The sequence below is a fragment of the Phodopus roborovskii genome, unplaced genomic scaffold (genome assembly GCF_943737965.1).
Source record: "Phodopus roborovskii unplaced genomic scaffold, PHOROB, whole genome shotgun sequence".
NCBI classification, from domain to species: Eukaryota; Metazoa; Chordata; class Mammalia; order Rodentia; family Cricetidae; genus Phodopus; species Phodopus roborovskii.
In genome coordinates, this window is record NW_026126607.1 from 537,036 (window position 1) to 560,837 (window position 23,802).

Sequence of the window (23,802 nt, forward strand, 5' to 3'; positions counted from 1 at the left end):
TTAGTTGTTAGCCATTTTCCAAGTGTGCAGCCCAGTGGCATTTAGCACATTCATGGTGCTAAGTTAACAGATCCCATCTAATTCAGTGTGCTGCCATCTCACAAGTAGGAAACGTGGACCTGCTAGGTGGACCCCTACGCCCAGCCACTGAGGCTGCTCTGTGTGTTTGCATCTCCCCCTGTCAAGAGTTGGGGGAATTCCATTCAGACCTTTTATTTCATCTACAAAGTGGATTGGAACCTTGTGCTAGACACTATTCTGAGAATTCAGTATACATTGAGTCGTTTACTACTCCCAGCTTATAAATACAGTGAAGAAATTACTATTTTGGTTCCTAATTCACAGGTAAAGTAGCTGAGGAGGAAAACTTTAGAGACTGTAGATCATAGCCTTAGACCTAAAATTCAAACTCTGCTGGAACCATCTATACTCTGTGTAGATCACCAAGGGATTTTCCTTTATAGACCACACAAGCCTGTACATTTCCCTGCTTTCTGGTGTGATCTTTAGCTCCATGGAGCCTTGGACAACTGAAGACAGATTCAATGTTAACATCTGTGTTACAAGTTTTTATAACTGTCTCAGAATAACCAAAATCATGACTATCCCTTCTTGGATCAGAGTCTTATGGGCTTGACGCTAACCTCTTCAGACACAGTTGAGGTAAGAGGCCAAGCTGTTCCCAGAATTCCTTTAGCCATCATGCAAAACTGAAAACTTCATTAGTGAGCAAAAAGTGAAGTGAATTCTTCTTGCTGACCTTTATAAAGAGAGTTTGCTTTCCTCTGAAAGTTATACCATTTGAGATAAAATGGATACCAGAAAACATGCGAGATTCCCCAAGTCTGAAGATGAGAAAATGTGTGTATTTGCATATTTACATGACATTTAAAGGGACAAACACAAGGAACACAGTTACAGTTCTACCTTGCTCTCTATTTGCAATTGTGGAATTGAGCAGCTCCCCATTCTCAATCTGGGAGTGAGCTGGTAAGCTTGACATCATCAACAAGAAAGGGCCAAGGAAATGGAATCAGAACACAGGGCAGACACATTGTTGTGAATTCTCTTTCCTGTGGTGGTTTGCACTGAGGGGCTGTTTCATCTCTCAGGCACTTGGCTAGTCTCCCTCTTTCTCTGCTGATTTTATAGGTCTGGTGAACTGCTGGGCATGGTAGGATGTCACAGTCAGTCACACACCACATTGGCCCAGTCTGAGGGGCCCAGGGCAGGGGCTCTGTCTAGGCCAATGGACTGCTGTGACATGTTTTTGTTTGCTACAAAATAGGCATACATGCTTCCTAGTAATAAAGGTATATAGTTCTCTAAGTTTTAGGCTCTTAAGAAAGTCATTGTTTTGGCCCCTTGAACTAAATGAATATGTTTCATTCTTAACAAAACAAAATTAGCTTTTTAAAGGCTGTAAGGAATCATGAAAAAAACCACCAGAGGTGTGAGCAGGGTTTGGGCTTCTGAAGTCAACAGGTGGATGTTTGTAGAGCTTGTTAGCCACATGCTAACTCAGGAACCTATATTCCCGCAGGCTTCCCTGACACACTGCTGGTTGTAATCAGTGTGTGTTCACATTATTAACTCAACAAGGAGCAAGTCCCTTCCTCAACAAGGAGCAAGTCCCTTCCTAAGTACCCCCTTCCATGATTTCTCTTTGTTAATTCTCTTAAATCTAGAAGGCCAGGATGCTGATATCCTTGTTTTCTGGTCTCCATTAGACCTGTGAAGCTGAGGTACTTTATGTGACCAGATGGCACATGGCTCTCTCTCTTAAACCTGAAATCCCAAATGCTTGTATTATGGTTAGCAATACCATGTCTAGTTCAAATCATCTCCTGTCTCCTTACTGTTTGTCTCCCCACTTCTACTTGGATAAAGGAGACCCGGCCAACTTGCTGTCCCTTGCTAGAATCTCTGTTTAGTCTCCAGCAGAGGTTAGAGTTGAGTCCTGTCAGTCTCTGTGTTCCAGCTATCTCCAGCCAGTACTGGCTGGAGAGGATGGAGGATGGATACAGAGAATGCGATCTCAGAATGACTCAGACTCCAGTGAACTTTGAAGACACAAGCTTCATTAGGTGCTTAGGTTTGCACTGCAGAGGAGAGTAAATGCTGGACAGGCAGTCATGTCTCTCTCTGATCCTCAGTGCCTCTGTCCTCATTGTAATGAGAAGTTGAGAGGGAGAATTCCATATTCTATCTCAGAGGAATGTGGTTCATGTTTTAAGCTAAAACACACATTATTTCAGTAAAATGTTCTGTGTGATTCAAAAATAGTAGTTCCCACATTTAGACAGACCATGCTAACATGTAGCTTGTCCCCTTCAGTTGGTAGGCTACAGTGTTCCTATAGACTTCTATCTTCACTTCAGGTACCATCTTAAGCCTTCTAGTGGTCTTAACTGCCCAAGTGAGGGCTGTAATGACAAATGTAGGAAGATGTAGGGATATTTGATGCAGGAGTCTAGATGTCCAAGTCTCCTACACCTCTTCCTAGAAAGGCCCCTGAAACATGTCCTATTTAACAGGCATGGGAAAAGTTCTGTGACTACTTCCTCCTGAAGACAGGACTGGCCCAAGTAAGACAAAGATAGCCATGTTAGCTTGGAGTAACTCTGTGTATATTGGGGTTTTGATGAAAAGTCTTCTGAAGGGGACAGTTGATGGGGGTATGTTAGGAGGTCCACCTAGGGGCTCAAAGGGGGGCACATATATAACTCAACTGACTAGGGAATCAAGAGCAGTGAAATTGTATATTGTCTTAAGAGCACACTTGACATTATACACGTTAAAACCATGGCACGTTCATGTTCTTGAGGGCATCAAGAACTAAAAAGTTTATGCAGCTCTCAGGACAGTAAGTGGTAAAAAGCAGAGCTGACTTCCATCTATCTTTTTCCAAGGCCTTGATCTTTCCACCCCTGTCTGGGGCTGTGGCCAGCTGTGTTCTGAGAACTCTACTATTTGTTCCTGGCTCATTCTGTGTCCAGCATGTTAATAGGGACCATGGTGTTTCTGGATCAGCATAGTTCATCTTCATTTAGATGCAGAAAAAAAAAAAAAGACCAGAAGTAAATATCTTGGGAGCTGATCAATAATTGGCCTGGACACTCTACTTTTCTTTCAACAAGCTCCAGATAGACAGTACTCAGAGCGAATAGCAGCCTGCCAATGAACCACAGGGAATGCTTTAACCCCATATGTCCAGATCTTTAGGCTTAGTGTTTTATTGAATTCCCAATCATCTGGATAGTTTTATTTTTTATTTTTTTGGTTGTTCATATATACACACGTGTATGGGGGTTCACATGTGTGTGTCTTCCTCATTGTTTTCTGCTGCACATTTTGAGATAGGGTCTCTCCCTGAGAATGGAGTTCAGCTGTGTGGCCTGGCCAGCAAGCCCCCAAGGATGCATCTGCCTCCCCAGTATGGTGATTATGGCATCCCTTCCATGCACGTCATTTATGTCAGTGCTTGGGATCGAGCTCTGGCCTTCATACCTAAGCAGCCACCAGTACTTTACCAGCTAAGCCATCTTCTCTGCCTAGTTGTATTGTGATTCTCTTTGTGGGTGGGCACATGGCTCTGTGGTACAAGGAAAATCATAGATCCCCTCCACCCAAGCCTGATTAGTTGAAAAGTGAAAGAGGAAAAGACTAGTTCCAGCCCTGCAGTGAACCTGGCAGACAGAGATCCCAGCGTTGTCTGAAATAACCAGCAAGGTCACTTACCTAAATGTAGACAAACCTAAACTATCTTGGTTTGGCCCTGATGCATTTCGATATCTCATTCTGCCATCTCTCCTCTCTCCAAAGACTTAACAGAAATATGGGATTTTTTTCTTGCCACCAAAGCAAAAGGGTTGAAGGGTCGAAGAAGATTCTCTGTCCTTCCTTTAATGTGTTCCAATACAAAGTTTTGAATAAATATGACATGCAAAATATCAGAACATCTTTTCGAAGCAGTGCTTCCAGCCAGTGGGTATTTTAACATCTTTAAATGAAGCTTAAGCAAGATCAGTCTCCACACCAAATAAGGAACAGGCATTCAGGAGGTTGTGCACACACCAAGTCTTCCTTCTAATCCACCCGTGCCCCCACTCCCTTTATTAGAAAACACTTGAAACTTATCATGTGCAGCAGATGGGAGTAGAAAATGCAACTTGAAGACAGTTATATAAATATATCCTTGATGTCTGTTTTGCTTTTCAATTTGCAATGAAAAGTACAAAGGTAGCTAGGCGAGCCAGCGAGGCCTCCTGTGTCTCCTGATATCCATTCCAGATGTTGGCTAGACTTCGTGGAGCCAGGCTTATGGCACTGGGGCTGGAGCCATGTCTCCTCCTCCAGGTGGGATAGCTCATGCTGCTTCCCCCACAGGCTCCAAGCCTTGTCCAAACACACTAACCTCCAGCACCTCTGCTGACCCTGTTTTACCTACCTCTAATCCCTCGCTCTCTGGTGGGTCCCAGATATGGGCACAGTATGTGCGTTGTGTTATTGCTTATCACATTGCCTCCCCCAAATGAGAAACTTAAAAAGAGGGGAGAAAAAGTAAATAGAAAGAAACCAAGGAGGGTGCAGGGCTCCAGTCTTCACCAGAGTCTGGGGTGCCTCTTGACCCCCGAGCCTGCCAGAGCGCTAATGGCAGCCCTGAGTTTGTACATGCGTGTAAAGGATTTTACACTATAATATGCTAACTTCCTGATTAAACATTACTAAGCACAGAAGGGCATCATAAATCTTACAGGCGCCGACTTCATTTATCTAAATGTTCCTCACTGTCTAGAGACAATAAACAAATGGCAGGGGCATTTATTACAATCTACAGGGACTCCAGAAGGGTGCTGCTAATACCTCACAGCCCAGCTCCCCTTCCCTAGCCAGAGAGATATGGCATGTCTCTGAGGGTCTTGGGCTTGTTGCTGTGGGTGGGATCCAGAGGCATTTGCTGGAAGACACTGAAATAAAAAGTATTGGGAATGTGGCCAAGTTCATGCCAAGGGGTAGTTCCCAGCAAGGAGTTGCCTGGCCAATGGGCTTCCTGGATGGCACAGCTCTGTAGAATGTTTTATAATTTAAATAGAAACACAAAGTCTTAGGAAAACTGCTAGAACGGTAGACCTGGTGAGAATATCTCCCTAGTGCCACTAAAAGTGAGAAATGGACTGCCCTGTCTGGGGCATTGCCTACTTGAAGAGGCTTGCTTATGCCTCTCTGCTAACATCAATAAGCAAATACGGGGCATTGGTCAGCTTTCCCTTCTGCTTCCACCATACAAACAGCACCCCTCTTCAGATACAGCTACATTTAAATAACTAGGCATGTGGAGGGGGAAAGCAGAGCAAGTGTATCTAGCAGAGTGCTAGCTCCACAGGTATTGTTAATGCATGGAAATACAGAATTCAGCAAGAGGCAGCACTGTCTGAGAGGCCTTTGATGGGGATAGCCCAGAGCACTTCAATAAAACAGATTCCGGCTGTAATAATCAGATTTATTTCTACTAATTAGCTTTGGAGGCTGAGCATGACAGGCAGGTTCACTGGAGGAACAATGCCATGAGGTGGTCAGGGTACCCAGCCTCACCACGTGGTCATGAGTTAGAAAGGGAGATGAATCATGGACTCACTAGCTAGGCTTTCTGACATGATGGGATATGTTCTGCGGCTTCCATGCTAGGTGAGGAGGAAGCTCACAGGTGTAAGAAAGCATGGGCAAGGAGGACCTGTGGGACCTGGGGGTGTACTGGGAGGTGTGCATAAGCTCTGTGTTCACAGCGAGGTATCCCTCATGTGCACTGGAGAAACAAGTCACACTGTGTATTAGGAGGCAAAGTCCACATAATAGTTCATGTGTGGTCCAAGGTCACACAGCCCTTCCCATCTCCAACAGCTCTGCTGGAGTCCTTTCCATCCCTGCTCTAGAGTCTCCAATGTTTTCTCTCAGGAATCTAGCTAGCTCCATGTTGCTGTGGCTAGACTTCCTATCCTTACCTGTACTCCTCCACACCCAAGTCTGCCCATCTGTCCTACATCGTGTTCTGCTCTTAAATGCATCTGTCTCAGAAGCTGACAGGGTGAGTCAGGGCTCACTTTGGTCTACATCCTGGGTAGCAGGATCATCCCATGCCCCAGGGGGCAAATACAGAAAGCACAGCCCTTCTTGGCACCTTCCTTCCTGGTCACCATGGTTCCATCTGTAGACACAGCATATAATGTGATCTGCACATTTGCATTTAAGAAAATTGAGGTTTAAATACTCATGGTAACCTATTTAATATCACACAAATAGTGTTGTGAGGGAAACAGGATAAAACCATGTGCTTTTGATTGACTTGCCTCTGTCCTGTGTATTATGCGTGCTAGAAAGCCACTTAAACCCAGTCATGGCCCATTGCCATTACCTCTCATGAGATGGCTGAACATCCACCTGTGATTAGAGAGCCTGTATTTAAACTCCATTGTTACAATTCAAATGGGAAAAGAGTCCCACAGCTTCACATCAACAACAACAGGCTTTCAACAAACGGTTATTGTTTTGGGAAGCTCTATAACCCTTAGTGTGTGGCTGAGGGTGGAGCTTATGGGTTATAGGCCGAGTCTACTTCCTTCCTGGTCTTTGTTTCCACATCAACACCACCCATCCCACAGCTACCTTATGATCCTACCACCTTTGTCATGATAGACCGGATCCCCTAGATGTAGGGGCCCAAATCTTCCTTTTCTTGCTGCTGTCGGGAACTGGGTCACATTTTTAACAATGATAGCAACTAGGGTGCTTACTGCAGGATTGTGGTGGTGATACACACATGCTGGATGTAAAGCAAGAGAGCAAAACATCATTTGGCACGTTAACAGTAATGCTCATTGTTCTTCTCTTGCCCCGGGATTGGCAAGGGAACATTCTCAGATAAATGTCTAATTGCTATGGGACTTCAAAAGCAAAACCTATCAAGGGCAATTCAAAGATGGTGGTAGTAGGGGCTTACTGGGTTCAGTTCAGCATGGCAACCGGAGTAGGGGTAGACAACCTGCCCCTGCCTGTGGCTGTACTAGTTAGTCATCAGCTAGGGGAACAATGAGTGACAAGTGGCTTTAAAATTTGTTTTTTAAGCAAAAACATTACCGCAAAGTACTCAAGGGCCCCACTCAGTCTGGGATCTCTGGAAGGTTCAGAGGCCTCTGTTATGGTACCTATGACCTTGTTCTTACAAGTGCATTCTTCAGGCAGCTGTGTTAAAAGGCTTCCATCTGTGGCTAGTGTAGGAGAGGCTGGGGCAAACAGTTTGAGAGCACAGCTCCCTCACAGGACTCTGAGGAGCCTTAAATCCCCAGATTAATTTCTACAAGGAGTCTGTTCTCCATTTGAAGACAAGAATCCCAAGAGCTGCACGGGTAAACAATACTTAAGGAATTCACAGAGGAGAGGAACAGTCTCTGCAGAGGTAGACAAGGTGAGAGGCTGGACACAGGGGGAGAACATCATCTGGGAGGTTTTGGGATACAGGAAGTGCTCAGTCCACAACTAAAGATTCCTTTCCAAAACCACTTGAAGGAAAATGCAAGCTCCCCAAGTTTAAAAATGATACCCGAGGAGACAGCAATGTTTGGATTATTATGTCACTCCTCAGATAGCTGAAAAAAGAGGTACTGTCACTTAAAAGCAATTTTAAAAAGAATTTTATGTGGTCATGGTGGCTTAGCACTGCAATCCCAGCCCTTGGGACACTGAAGCCAGCTTGGGCTACATAGTGAGTTGGAGGCCATGTTGGAATAGAGTGACACACCCTCTCTCAAGCAAACCTCAAATCAACAATAACTACAAAATAAACAAAGCATCAGCCAACAATATTTTTTTCTTTTAACAGAAAAGACATCTTTACCAATTAAACTCTAAAAGTAGAGGCCCTGGTTGCAAGTTGCCAATGTTAAGTCTGGCGGGATAAATATGGGTCAGAGACAAAGGTGTCCTGAGATGTCCCCCCAACTTCAATTTGCATCTCCTGTGGTCAGTAACCCTTTACTTTTGCACAGTGGTGGTTATAGTGAAGTGGGAGGCCTGTATTATCTCTGGCAGGTGTCTTGGAAGTGCCAACAACAGTGACTAGCTTTGAGAAGGCCAAGCCATCCATCTTGCTGTCAGTTCCCCAGGTTCATCCTGGGACGTGAGCTGTTTGTGAAGAAGAAATTCTCAGCAGACTAGTGTACTGGCCAAGCCACACTGCACTGAGGTTCAAGCACTCCTGAGAAGGGACAGGTCTGGACAAGACCTCAGATACCCAGCTAGAACTGAACCAGATTTACGTAGGGTCAGTGTTCCTATGTTGTATTAATTCAGACATTCCTGGTATCTGTCATCTGCTGAGCACTATGCTCAATGTCTCTGCCCCCTGAAAATGTTTTAGTTTTCATTTTGAGACCTGACTGATCTCGAACTTGTGGAGAACCACCCACTTCTTCTCCCTTAATGAAAAGCTTTGCCATCACACCCAGGTAGAAACGCACTGAATGTGAATCTATTCACTATCAGATCACTTCTCTGCTCTTTATGGAGCTCAGAAATAGGTAGTCACACAGGCATTGAGCATGTGACCAGGTTGGCTGGATCCTGGGTCAGAGTATTGAACTAAACAGACCTGGTAGTTTTGGAAGTCACAGCCTCAGTTCCTGCCTTCATGGAGGGAGGTGACAGCCAACATAGAATGGATTGAAAGTCACAGTGAAGCCTGGCATTTTTAGGAGTGGACAGGAGGATGGCGATGGGCTTACATAAGCCAGAGATTTCTATTTTTCAGAGAAGTGTGAAGAAACACGTGCTGGGAAAGAAACTGATAAGTAGAATGAGCATTCAGAGGAAGGGCTTCCAGGTATGGGAAGCATCTCCCTGTGCCCAACAAAAGAGGAATGAATGATTGCTCAGGCTCTGGGGAGTGAGGAACTGAGTGAGGGTGCAGTGGTAAAAGCAATCCTTGGAAGTAGCTGGTATTCTCTGAGCCCTTGGTTTCTGAAAAGTACTGAGTGCCATACAAGATCACTTCCTGGCTCATCTCCATTCACTGAGAGAGCTCTATAAAGCCATAGAACCTGAACCTGAGCACACCTGACCTGTCTGGCCTCATTAGGGAGGTAGCCCAAATATCGTGCTGGGTCTTCTTTCTCCCCTCTTGGAAGCTGTCTTCATGTGGGTGTATGTGCAGACTTTGTTCTGGAAAGAGAAACTGTGTGTGTATATTTTAAAGCAGAATATGTGAAATATTTTCAGAGTTATACACATAAAAATGCATATACACATAACCCAGAACAAAAGTCTTGGAACTAAGCAACCTTACAATAGAGCTTGGTTTCTCTACCCTGGCTTGATCTTGGGGAGTTGACTATTGGAGGTAAGCCCTGTGTGTTTTGTGCACAGTGAGACATGGGTCAGTCCCATGCTTGGTATCTGTTTCTTTTCTCCTGACTCTAGCTATGACAACTAACAGAGACATCAGCAGCATCACCGTTACTTAGGAGGTGAGCCAGCCCTGCTTGAAAACCCATGCATAAATGACATAGTCTAATATCTTCTATATCATTATATATTACATCCTGTTTACTTTTTTTTTTAAAGTAAAGCTGGTTTTGATATACTTGATTTCCTGATGAGCTAACCCATTTAGGCGTGTCGTTAGAGAAATGTTATGTTGGGATTAGTGGGGTGTTTTATAACAAAGGATAGGTAGCAAATACTATTTCTATCAGCAGTAGGGAATTCACAGTTAATAAAAATAAAATAGCCTGGGTGGGCCTTTCTTCCGTGTGAAGATGGTAGACTCCTGAGATGTCTAGCTCTCTGTTCAGACTTCCTGGCTACCCAACTGTAAGCAAAGATCCTAAGCCCTGCTCTATCTTCCTCTAGCTTGGAAATCCAGATGTGTCCAGGATGAGAAAACAAAATGGAGTCAGAAGGACAGGTAAGAGGCCCACCTCCCTTTGCACCATCCAAGCCCTTAGTTTGGATCCCAAAGACCCAAACCCCTGCCACCCCTTCATGCCACAGCTCAGGTGGATGGGTGATTATTCACTACTGAGGTACAGGTCATGCCAGTCAGAAGAACAGATAGGTGAACTCAGGCAGAGTCACACTGCTGGACAAGACATCACAGCACTGTGGGAACTCCAGATAGGCAGCACACCAATGGACCTCCTCTACTCTCTCAGGACACCCCTGGCACTATCCCACTTCCCAGCTCCAGCAAAGATCCCCCTGCTGAACCAGAGGTTATGCAGGCTGTCAGAACTCCAGGCCACAAAGACCAAGAACAAAACACCCATCCAACAAAGACAAAACCAGTGTAAGAACACAATCAACAGCAGCCAGGGCAATGTGTCTCTACCAGCTGCCACCTACCGTACTCCAGCCAGATCTGAATATCCCAGCACATCTGCAGCACAAGGAAACAACTTTATGAAGATGGAAGAGGTCCATAAAGAGAAAATAAATAAATCCCACAAAAAATGGGGGTGGGTGGGTGAAGGAAGTCAAGCCAAGAAAAAAAATTAACAGTTGGAGGAAACAAAACTTTTCAAGATCTGTAATTGGAAATAAAAGCAATACACACTAAGTCTAAGCGAGAGAATTCTGGAAATGGAAAATCTAAGAACTACAGACACAAACATCACCAACAGAATACAAGAAGGTGTTGAAGAAATAGATACATTGGTCAAAGAAAATGTTAAATCTAAGAAATTCCTGACACAAAACATCCAGGAAATCTGGCACAATATGAAAAGGCCAAACCTAAGAATAGAAGAAGAGTCCTAGCTCAAAGGCCCAGAAAATAAAATCATAAAAGGAAAATTTCCTAACCTGAAGGACATGCCTTAAAAGGTACAAGAAGCTTACAGAATACCAAGTAGATTGAACCAGAAAAAGTCCCCTTGCCACATAATAATCAAAACAAAGAAATAAAATTAAAAGCTGCAAAGGAAAGGGGCCTGACTTCTCAATAGAGATTCTAAAAGTCAGAAGGGCCTGGACAGATAATCCTGCAGACTCTAAGAGACAACAGATGCCACACAAGACTAATACACCAAGGAAAACTTTCAACCACTATAGATGAAGAGAACAAGATATTCCATGACTAAGTAAATTTAAATGATATACAGCCACCTAAGATAACTATACTCATGAAAACATAGGAAATAATCTCACACCAGCAAAACCAAAAGAACTACACATATGTCACCACCAAAATAACAATCATTAGTCATTGATATCTCTCAATATCGAAGGACTCAATTCTACAACAAAAAGACACTGGCTGACAAAATGGATTAAAGAACATGATCCATTTTCTGGTATCTTCCTTAATTTCTTTCTTTAAAGATGCGAAGTTCTTGCTATATAGGCCTTTCACTTGTTTGGCTAGTATTACACCAAGATATTTTATGTTGTTTGTGGCTATTGTAAGGGGTGATATTTGTATGATTTTTTTTCTCAGTACCTTTATCGTCTGTATATAGTAGGGCTACTGATTATTTTTTTTAATCTTGTATTCTGCTAATTTGCTGAAAGTGTTTATCTACTATAGGAGTTCCCTGGTAAACTATCATATCATCTGCAAACAGTGACAATTCGACTTCTTCCTTTACAATTTGTATCTCCTTGATCTCCTTTTGTTGTCTTATTACACTAGCTAGAACTTCAAGTACAGTATTGAAGAGATGTGGAGAGAGTGGACAGCCTTGTCTTGTTCCTGATTTTAGAGGAATCACATTAAGCTTCTCTCCATTTAGTATGTTTAGGTATGTTGATGTTATCTCCAAGATCTTTTATCATGAAAGGGTGTTGGATTTTGTCAAAGGCTTTTTCAGCATCTAGTGAGATAGTCATGTGGTTTTTCTTTTTCAGTTTGTTTATATGGAAGATCATATTGATAGATTTTTGTATGTTGATCCATCCCAGGGATGAAGCCTACTTGGTCATGGTGGATAATTTCTCTAATGTATGCTTGGGTTTGATTTGCCAGTATTTTATTGAGCATTTTTGTATCAGTGTTCATGAGGGATATTGGTTGGTAGTTCTCTTTCTTAGTTGTGTCTTTGTGTGGTTTGTGCAATTGTAGCCTTGTTTAAAGAGTTTGGCAATGATCCTTCTGCTTTTATTGTGTGGAACAACTTGAAGTGTATTGGTATTAGCTGTTCTTTGAATTTCTGGTAGAATTCTGCACTGAAGCCATCTGGCCCTGGCCTTTCTTTGGTTGGGAGGCTTTTGGTGACTTCTTCTATTTCATTAGGGGTTATAGGTCTATTTAAATTGCTTATGTGTTCTTGATTTAATTTTCTTGATTTAATTTTGGTAAGTGATGCCTATCCAGAAATTAAACTAGATGCTAGAAAATGGAAAGATCTCCCATGCTCTTGGAGATAGGTAGGATAAACATAGTAAAAAAATAAATAAATAAAAATAAAGGCAATCCTTCCTAAAGCAATCTACAGATTCAATGCAATTCCCATCAAAATCCCAGTACAATTCTTGACTGACCTTGAAAGGATAATATTCAACTTTATATGGAAAAGCAAAACACCCAGGATAGCCAAAACAACCCTGTACAATAAAGGAACTCCAGGAGGCATCACCATCCCCAACTTCAAGCTCTACTATAGAACTATAGTCCTGAAAACAGCTTGGTACTGGCACAAAAATAAACAGGTAGACAAATGGAATCAAATTGAAACTCCTGATATTAACCCACACACCTATGAACATCTGATTTTTGACAAAGAAGCTAAAAGTATACAATGGAAGAAGGAAGGAAAGCATCTTTAACAAATGTTGCTGGCACAACTGGGTGAAGGTGTGTAGAAGACTGCAGATTAGGCCCACGTCTATTGCCATGCATGAAACTCAAGTCCAAATGAATCAAAGACCTCAACATAAATCCAGCCACACTGAACTTCTTAGCAGAGAAAGTGGGAGGTACCCTTGCACAAATTGATATAGGATATTACTTCCTGAACACAACACCAGTAGCACAGTCACTGAGATTAACAATAACTGGGACCTATTGAAACTAAGAAGCTTCTGTAAGGCAAAGCACACAGTCAAAAAGACCAAATGGCAGCCCACAGACTGGGAAAATATCTTCACCAACCCCATATCTGATAGAGGGCTGATCTCCAAAATATACAAAGAACTCAAGAAGCTAGTCACCAAAACACCAAATAATCCTATTAAAAAAATGGGGTATAGAACTGAAGAGAGAATTCTCAATAGAGGAATCCAAAATGGCTGAAAGACACTTAAAGTGCTCAGCATCCTTAGCCATCAGAGAAATGCAAATCAAGGCAACTCTGAGATACCATCTTACTGTCAGAATGGCTAAAACCAGAAATACCAGCTTATGCTGGAGAGGATGTGGAGAAAGGGGAACACTCTTCCACTGCTAGTGGGAGCACAAACTTGTACAGCCATTTTGGAGATTATGGTGGTTCCTCAGGAAAATGGGAATCAGTCTACCACATGACCTGGACAATCCCACTCTTAGACATCTACCCAAATGATCCACATCCATGCAACAAAGACATCTGTTCAACTATGTTCACACCAGCATTATTTGTGATAGCAAGAACCTGGAAGCAACCTAAATGCCCCTCAACTGAAGAATAGATAAAGAAGATGTGGTACATTTACACAATGGAATACTACTCAGCAGAAACCCGCCCCCCCCAAAAAAAACCCAATGGAATCTTGAAATTCACAGGCAAATGGATGGAACTTCAAAACCACCCTGAGTGAGGTAACCCAGTCACAAAAAGAGGAACATAGTATGTACTCACTCATATATGGATTTTAGACATAGAGCAAAGGATCACCAGCCTACAATTCACACTGCCAGAGAAACTAGGATAGAAGGAAGAACCTAAGAGATTCATATAAGGTCCCTCACAGAAGGGAAAAGGGACAAGATCTCCTGAGCTAATTGGGAGGGGAGGGCAGTGAGTGGAGAGTGAGTTAGGAGAAAGAGAAGGGGAGGAGAGGAGAACACATAGGATTAGGAAGATTGAGTCAGGGGACAAATAGACAAGAACAAGAAAAGAGATACCATAATAGAGAGCCAGTATATGTTTGAAGAGAAAACTGACTCTAGAGAGATGTCCAGAGACCTACAAGGATGACTCCAACTAACAGTCTGAGCAACAGTGAAGGGGCTACCTTATATGCCCTTCCCTGATAATAAGATTGATAACTGACCTTCATGTACTAGCTGATGGAAACAGAAGCAGACACCCACAGGTAAACACTGATCAGAACTCCCGGAATCCAGTTGCAGAGAGGGAGGAGTGATAAGCAAAGGGGTCAAGACCAGGCTGGAGAAACCCACAGAGACAGCTGACCTGAACAAGGGGGAGCTAATGGGCCCCTAGTCTGATAGCTGGGAAACCAGCATTGGATCGACCCAGACCCCCTAAACATGGGTCTCAGTTAGAAGGCCTGGGAAGTCTAAGGGACCTCTGACAGTGGAACCAGGATGTATCTGTGATGCACCAAAAGACTTTGGGAGCACATTTCCCATGGAGGGAACTGGGATCAATATGTAAAATGAGAAATAATAATAAAACAACAATAACAACAACAACAACAACAACAAAAGCATGATCCAACCTATTCCCGATATCAGGAAGCATCAAAATCAGGGAGACACTTTACCTCAGAGTAATGGGTTGGAAAAAGATTTTCCAAGCAAATGGACCCCAGAAGCAACCTGTTGTAGCTATTCTAATATCTTACAAAATAGACTTCAAACCAAAATTAAAAGAGATAGGGAATTATAGTTCATATTTAAAGGAAAAATACAAAACAATGACATTTCAATTATTAACATGTATGCACTCACCTTTGTAAAAGAACTTTACTAAAGCTCGAATCACACACTCTCACCAATGGACAAGTCATCCAAGCAAAAACTAAATAGAAATAATGGAGCTAATGTACTTTCTGAATGAAATGGACCTAACACATACCTGCAGAACAAAAGCATATACTTTCCCCTCAGCACCTCATGGAACCTTTTCCAAAATTGACCATATACTCAATCAGGGACTAATGATTTAACAGCACACACAAAAGCCCTAGAACAAAAAGAAGCAAACACACCCAAGAGGAGTAGATGGCAGGAAATAAACTGAGGACTGAAATCTATAAAACAGAAACAAAGAGAACAATACAACATAAATTAGTGAAACAGAGCTTGTATTTTCTTTTTAAATCAACAAGATAGACAAAACCTTATCCAAACTAAAAGGCAGATAGAGAATTTCCAAATTAACAATCAGAAATAAAAGGGGGACATAACAAATAATACCAAGGAGATCCAGAAAATCATTAGGACATACTTCAAAAACCTGTACTCCACAAAATTGGAAAATTTTAAAGAAATGGACAATTTTCTGAATAGATATCACTTAACAAAGTTAAACCAAGAATTTAAATATATGCAGTCATTAAAATCTCCCAACAACAAAAAATCCCAGGGCCAGATGGATTTAACACATAATTTTAACAGACTTCTAAAAGAAGAGTTAACGCCAATACTCCTAAAATTATTCCACAAACTAGAAACAGAAGGAACATTCCTAAAACATTTAATGAGACCATATTCACCCGGATACCCAAACTACACAAAGATTCAACAAAGAAAGAATTGCAAACCAACTTCTCTCATGAACAATGATGCAAAAAACAACACAATAATAATACTCAGAAACGGAATCCAAAATCATCCACTATGATCAAGTTGTTTTCACCCCATAGATGAGATTCAGGGATTTGGTTCAACATATGGAAACCTGTCAATGTAGTCTACCATATAAACAAAACACATACTCATCTCATTAGATGTTAAAAAAGCCTTAGGGGAAAAAATCCAGTACCACTTCATGATAAAAGTCTTGAAGAGATCAGGGATACAAGGGACATATCTAGACATAATACAGGCAATTTAGAGCAAGCCTATAATTCACATCAAATTAAATGGAGAGAAACTCAAAGCAATTTTACTAAAATCAGGAATGAGACAGAGTTGTCAACTCTCTCCATATCTGCTCAATATTGTCTTTTGAGTTCTAGCTACAGAAAAAGACAGCAAAAGACCAAGGAGATACAAATTGGAAAGGATGAAGTCAAAGTATCACTATTTGCAGATAAAATAATCCCAAAAATCCTACCAGGGAATTTCTACAGTTGTTAAATTCCTTCAGCAAAGTCGCTGGATACAAGACTGCTTAAGAAAATAAAAATCAGTAACCTTCCTATATAAAAATGGTAAATGGGATGAGAATAAAACCAGGGAAACATCACCTTTCACAATAGCCACATATATAAAATATCTTGGGGATATTCTAACCAAGCAAGTGAAAGACTTGTATTGACAATAACTTCAAGTCTTTGAGGAAAGAAACTAAAGAAGGTATTAGATGGAAAGGTCTTTCATGCTCATCAAGCAGTAGGATTAACATAGTAAAAATTGCCATCATACCAAAAGCAATCTACAGATTCAACACAATTCTCATCAAAATTCCAACGTAATTCTTTACAGATATTGAAAGAATACTCGAATTCATTCAGAAAAACAAAATACTCAAGATAGCTAAAATAATCCTGTATAATAAAAACTTCCTGAGGTATTGTCATTACTGATTTCAAGCTGTACTACAGAGATATAGTAATAAAATCTGCATGGCATTGACATAAATCAGACAGGTTGATTGATGGTCTAGAATTGAAGACCCAGACATAAATCTGCATAACTATGGATGCCTGAATTTTTATAAGAAGCCAGAAATAGTGCAGGTCCAACTAAGATGTAATGCAGAAGAACACAAATAGATCTACATCTATCTCCATGTAAAAACTCAAGTCCAAGTAGATCAAAGACCTCAACACAAAACCAGATATACTGAACCTGATAGATGAGAAAGTGTGGAATGGCCTTGAACACATTGGCATAGGAGATAACTTCCTGAACAGAACACTGATAGCACCAGCACCAAGATCAACAAATAATAAATGGATCCTCAAGAAACTGAAAACCTTCTATAAGGCAAAGGACACCATCAATAGAACAAAATGGCAGCCTACAGACTGGGAACATATTTTCACCAATTCCCAATCTAACAGAGGGCTACTATCCAACATACATGAACTCAAGGAACTAGGCATTTACAAACCAAATAATACAATTAAAAATGGAATACAGATCTAAACAGAGATTCTCAAAGAAATATTCAACATCCTTAGCCATCAGGGGAATGCAAATCAGAACAACTTTGATATTTCATCTTATACAGGTCAGAATGGCTAAAATCAAAAGCATAAATGACAGCTCATGTTGGCAAGGGTATGGAGTAAGGGGTACACCCCTTCATTCTAGCCAATTTGGAAATCAATATGAGGGTTTCTCAGAAAATTGGGAATCAATTCACCTCAAGCTTCTGGGCATCTACTTAAAGGGCATGGTCTCTTACCACAAGGATACCTACTTGCTCAGCTATATTCAAAGCAGTTTTATGCATAATAGCCAGAAACTTAGATGTCTTTCAACTGAATAATGGATAAAGAAAATATTGTACATTTACACAATGTAGTATTACTCAGCTGTTAAAAGTGACATCATGAAAACTTCAGGCAAATAGTTGGAACTAGAAAAACTGTCATCCTGCATGCACCCACACCCAGAAAGACAAACATGGTATGCAATCACTTGTAAGTAAAGGATAACCATGCTATAATCTACAGACCCAGAGAGGCTGGGTAACAAGGTGGGCTGGAGGGGGCATGTGGATCTCCCTGGGAAGGGGAGATAGAGTAGATTTTGCAGGTGAACTGGGGCTTGTTGGGGATGGGAACAGGAGAGATCAGATGAGAAGGAAAAGGGTGGAGGGAGAGAGTACTGGGAGAGAGAACTGGGACTGGGGTCCATTTTCGGGGTGAGGTAGAAACCTACAGCAATGGAAACTCCTTGGAATCTATGAGGGTGACCCTAGGGAAGACTCTTAGTAATGGGGGGGGGGTAAGGATATGAACCAGTCATCTTCTGTAACCAGGCAAGACTTTCAGTGGAGGGACTGTGACACCAACCCAGCCACAAAACCTTTGACCTACAATCTGCCCAGCCTATAAGATGTGCTGGAATAAATGTGGCACAGAATTTGTAGGAGTGGCCAACAAATGACTGGCCTAATTTGAGACCCATGCCTGACACTGCCTGGAGGGCCAGGAACCCCAAGAGACCTAGTATAGATCAACAACGTCAATATAATTATTCCTAATGGTATTTTCTTATACTCACAGATTGGTGTCTAGCCTCAATGTCATCAGAGAGGCTTCATCCAGCAACTGATGGGAGCAGATACATAAAGTACACTTTGGGGAATATTGTAGGAGCCAGAGGGGTCAAGGTCAATTCAGGAACATGACCCACAGAATCAACTAAGCTGGTTTCATAGGGGCTCCCAGAGACAGAACCAACAGTCAGGGAGCCGGCATGGGACTAACCTAGGCCCTCTACATACATGTTACAGTTGTATAGCTTGGTCCTTTTGTGGGACTCCTGACAGTGGGAGAGGGGGCTGTATCTGACTCTTGCCTGCTTTTGGGACCCTTTTGATCCTATTGGGCAGCCTTGTCCAGCTTTGATATAAGGGTGTTTTCCTAGTCTTATTGTAACTAGATATCTCATGTTAGGCTGATATCCCCGGGAGTGAGGATATAATATATACAGAAGGTTGAGAACTTCCAGCACCCACATGGTGGCTCACAACTATCTGTAATGAGATCTGGTGCCTTCTTCTGGCCGGCAGACATACATGTATAAAAAGAAAAGTCCCCCCCCCCAGGGGGGAACAAAACAGAACAAAAAACCCAAAACAACAGCTTGGATGATAATATGAAACACCACCCCTCCCTTGACAATGACTTCATGATAATTTCAGGAAGCAGCTTCTTCAACATAATAAACAAGAAGGAGGAGAATACGAGGAAAAGAAAGATAAGTCCTAAAGATAAAAAGCACGTATTAGATTTAGGCAGTTGCTGTACATTTTCCCTTCTGGCTTCCTTGTACTCATCTTGATATTGCTTTTCTCACCCGAGGGCCTAGTAAAGCCCTCTGTGTCAGTGTCCACCCTGAGGCACCATTGGGAAGTGAGACCTAGTGCACTGGAAGGTGCAGTCTTGAAGGGGATATTGGCACCCCCAAACACTCATTTCTCTTCTTTGTTCCAGCCTTCGTGAAATGAACTGGCTTCTGTTCCCATAGACACAAAGTGAAGGAAGGGCTGCAGGAGACCAGGCCATGGCAACCACAGGCCTAAGGATGGAAAACATGGAGCCATCAGCTTTTGCCTTTCCCCCTTGCTAAAGTTGGCCCCCAAAAGCTGCTCCCTTATTTGAGCTACTCATTCCTGAGACACATAGTTCACCAAGGTCTAGCAATCAAAACTCTCATTTGACTAACTCAATTAAAATACCCAACCAGAATTTACCAACATGTCGGGCTCATTCTAACACAGACCTCATTCCCCTTATCCCTCCCTAAAATGAACACTTGTATAATCAATCCATTTGCTGCCTAATTCAGAGTCTGTTATTTTACCTTGCTTAATAAATGATCTCTTTGTATTTGGTTTGTGCTTGGGTGTGTGTGGTCTGTGCCTAATCCTGGGTTCAGAGGGTAGCACCCTGCAGTATATGGGTCTCTTCCCAAAACATTAGGACCAACGAACCATGGACTGAAATCTTGAAAATCATGAGCTAAAACAAATGTCTTTTTTTTTTTTTTTAACTTGCTTATCTCAGCTACCTTGTTACTATGACAACAAACAAACCTAGCCAGGCCTTGCATTAAAAAAATGTTACAAATTCCACTCTTCTCAGCCACACTGGACTTTGTCTTCTCCTGGTGGGACCCTGTCTCCTTGACTTACATCCTTGGAGGTTCTGTCTGGCAGATGAAGGGCACACGGTAAACTCATCTGAGAGGTTGGACATACGACCAATCCTGCTTCCACCTGCTCATCCAGCTGTGCACAAGGGAGAACCTGCGGTATGCTTTAGTGGCTTGTCATGAAAACACTCCCTTCTGCAGATTCCTAGGGCTTAGCATGCATGGGATTTGGTGCTTAGTTTACAGCAGGGCCTCCTTCCTGTTTACCAGGTATTTGTGTTTAAATGCTTCTAGCAAAAGACACAAACCCACCTTATGGGAAAGCATGCTTTGATGCCGATGTCCTCTGGGCTTTACGCAAGTGGCTTGGCTGGGCAACGGAGTATGCTGTGGTCTCCTGTGAGCTCGGGTGCCCTGCTCGATTGTTGCATTTAATTGGGCAACAGCTGGTGATAATTTTGTGTGTATGGAGTGAGGGAATGGGTGACTGATTGGCTCTTTACCTCCATTTCATTGTCTTTGTTTGTGCCCTTTCAGCTTTCACAAGAGAAGTGTGAGACTGAGGAGTGGGGAACCTGCCATGAGGCTAAGTCTTGAGATTTTCAGGTTGAGCAGCATGAAGGGCTTCTTTAGGGGAAGCCTCTGTCAAGAAGGGTATAGGTGTCTTAGAGGTACCTCATCAGAGATCACATAATTCAGTGCCCTGCTCTGAGAGCTACTAACGTAGGCACAGAGAAGCACCACAGCTTATTTGAGATTGCACAGCATTCAGGTACTGAGCATGGACCTCCACCTAGGACTCCCAGCCATGCAAACTATTCAATACTAGGGCAAGCCATTTAAATACCATCTCTATCCACCTCACCCTTGCTCAGGCTTAGGAAGGCCTGAGAGAAAGGCAAAGCCACAAGCAGCAGTGTAGATTCTTTGAAGTCCTTTATCCAAGAACCACAACATCAAGAGAGGTCCGAAAACAACACAGAACAAAGGAGACCCCAAACATGACGGTCATCTGGTTTCCCTAGATACTATTATTTGATGCAGTAAGCCAGGCTTCCAGTGCTACAATATCCCAGGGATGCCAGATGTGTATGATAGCTGAACATGATATGATGCTTGTCAATCTGCCAGAGATCCCAGAAGACAAGACAATTCAAAGCTGAAGTCATTGAAGGAGACCAGCCACATGGCATCACTGGGAGACACCAGCACTGGGTTCCAAGGCGGCTTATGATTCTGGCAGCCAAGCCTTCTGCGTGGCATGAAGCTGGACTCTGACACTTACTCCATCCCTCTACATTGCCTGGAATTTTGTGTCATTTCAAATAACTTGGAGGGGTGGCTGCATTATAAATGGACAGAGATACTGTCTTAGTTGGGTTTTCTGTTGCTGTGAAGAGACACCATGACCATAGCAACTCTTATAAAGGAGAACCTATAATTGGGGCTGGCTTATGGTTCAGGATTTAAGTCCATTATCAGCATGGAAGGAAGCATGGTGGTATGCAGGCATGCTGCTTGAGAGGTAACTGAGAGTTCTCACATCTTGGCTCACATACAACAGGAATTGGCCTGAGGCACTGGATATGCCTTAAGTATGTAAGACCTCAAAACCCACCCCCACAGTAACATACTTCCTCCAATAAGGCCACACTCACCACAGGGGCCATTTTCTTTCAAACCACCACAGATAGACAATAAAACCGAGAAGGAATATAAAAATTTTCCAGCAGTCCCTACCCTGTTTCTGTGTTGACAAGATATGTTATGTCTTTCCTGCACCTCACCACATTGTAGTACCCCATAGTTCTATGGATGGACAGAGAGATGAGGCAAAGGAGCTAACCAGGAAGGAAGGGGGCAGGAAGTGTTCTAGCAACTTGGATGGAATGTGTCTTGGGCAGAGTTTCTATTGTTGTGATGAAACACATGGTCAAAAGCAACTTTGGGAGGAAAGATCCACTCACACTTCCACATCATAGTCCATCAGTGAAGGCAGTCAGGACAGCAACTCAAGCAGGGCAGGAACCTGGAGGCAGGAGCTGATGCAGAGGCCGTGGAGGGTGCTGCTTACTGGCTTGCTCCCCATGGATTATCAGCCTGCTCTCTTACAGAACCCAGCACTACCTGCCAGGAGGCCTGGTTCCTCTCATTCACATCAGTCACTAATTTAAAAAAGCATCTCACAGGCGTGTATACAGGCCAACCTGACACTCCTCTTCCAGATGACTCAAGCCCATGTCAAGCTGACATAAAAACCAGCCAGTACAGGGTGAGTGAGAGCCAAGTAAACTAACCCCTATTTGAATAGATGACATGACATTCCTATTCTCAGACAAAAGAAAGCCAGGATGGAGCTCACTGGCCAAACTTTTTAGCTGAATTGGTGAGCAGCAGGTTCCATGAGTTCCCTTACCTTGAAGAAAAAATTAAGATGACAGTGAATGAGGAAGATGTTTGATGTCAACTTCTGGCTTTCACATGTACACATAGACATCTTCACACATGGACCTATAGGCACATGTAAACATACACATACAAATACACACTGAATAAAATTAATAACTGGCTAAAGATGGCAGGCAACAATGAAGCTGGAGCCCAGAAGGGCCTGGGAAGGACCTGGAAATGAAGTTACTGCTGATGTTCTGGCTGAGGCTGAGTGTGAGATCTAGTTTCTGCATCTGTGAAATGAAAGGCCACTTCGGAACACCAACCGGACCCCTGCCACATGGAACCCTTTATTATCTGAAGTTTGCACAGCCGGCGTATGCCTCCCAGGAAGAGGGCTGGAGCGGGGACAGAAGTTCAAGGCCAGAAGGTACCACCCTGCAATTGAGCTGCTGTCTGAGAGGAAAGGGCCCTGCTGATCACTGAGGAGTAAATAGAGGGTCCGGGGACTCAATTATTCAAATGAGGTAAGAGTTGGCTTGGGACTTGGCAAGTGCAAAGAGGAAAGAATTTGGACTTCTGCTCTGTTGAATTCAAAACATCCATGTGAATAAACAGAGGACTTTACCCAGGCAAAGAGACATGCTATTCAGACCATGGGACTGGAGAGAAGAATCACACCTCAGGCTCTTCACAGACGAGGACCTCACCTCATTCAAGGGACTCCTGATGGGAGGTAAGACAGTAACCCCATGGCCTGGTAGTCACAGTTGATTCTAGATTGCCATGTGCAATCTACAGCTGTGTCACAGGGCCTGCCGGAGGGGTGTAATTGGTTTCCTTCAGGCCACCCTGTAGAAATGTAGTACAATCATATACGTCATATTTTCTAAAAATCACGGTCATGTCAATAGAGCATGCCTACCACTGCAGGGCTCAGAAGGATAAAAAGTAATGCAAAGGGAGGCCTCACGGTCCCCTGGGGCCCTTCCTGTAGATATTAAGGATCCAGGTTTTGTCTTACACAGCTGAACCAAGTGAAAATATGATTAAGCCTGAGCACACGGCTGCACGAGACTGGGAAACCTGGCCTGTCTATGAGTGTATGAACTGGAGGAAGTAAATAGATTTATTTTTATCCCAGAATCAGAATCCTTGGATTAAATGGTGCGTGCATGAGTCTGCTAGTGCACGCACAGGAACTAGGAGTGCAGTGCTCCACCCTTAAGCACTGCACTCCTCCTGTGGTGTATTGTGTGTGGATATTTTTGCAGAAATTAAGCCAGGCAAAAATGCCAACAGTGGTTTTTCTTTATAACGAGCATATCTTGGTTTCTGTTAATTGCCTTTCTGTTTTGATGACATTCACTGAAAACAGGTTTTATAATGGACAGGAAGCCCAGTACTGTGACTGAACAGTATCTGGGAAGAGTTCTCATTTAGAGTCAATGTTTTTGAAAACTCTCACCCTGTGGACT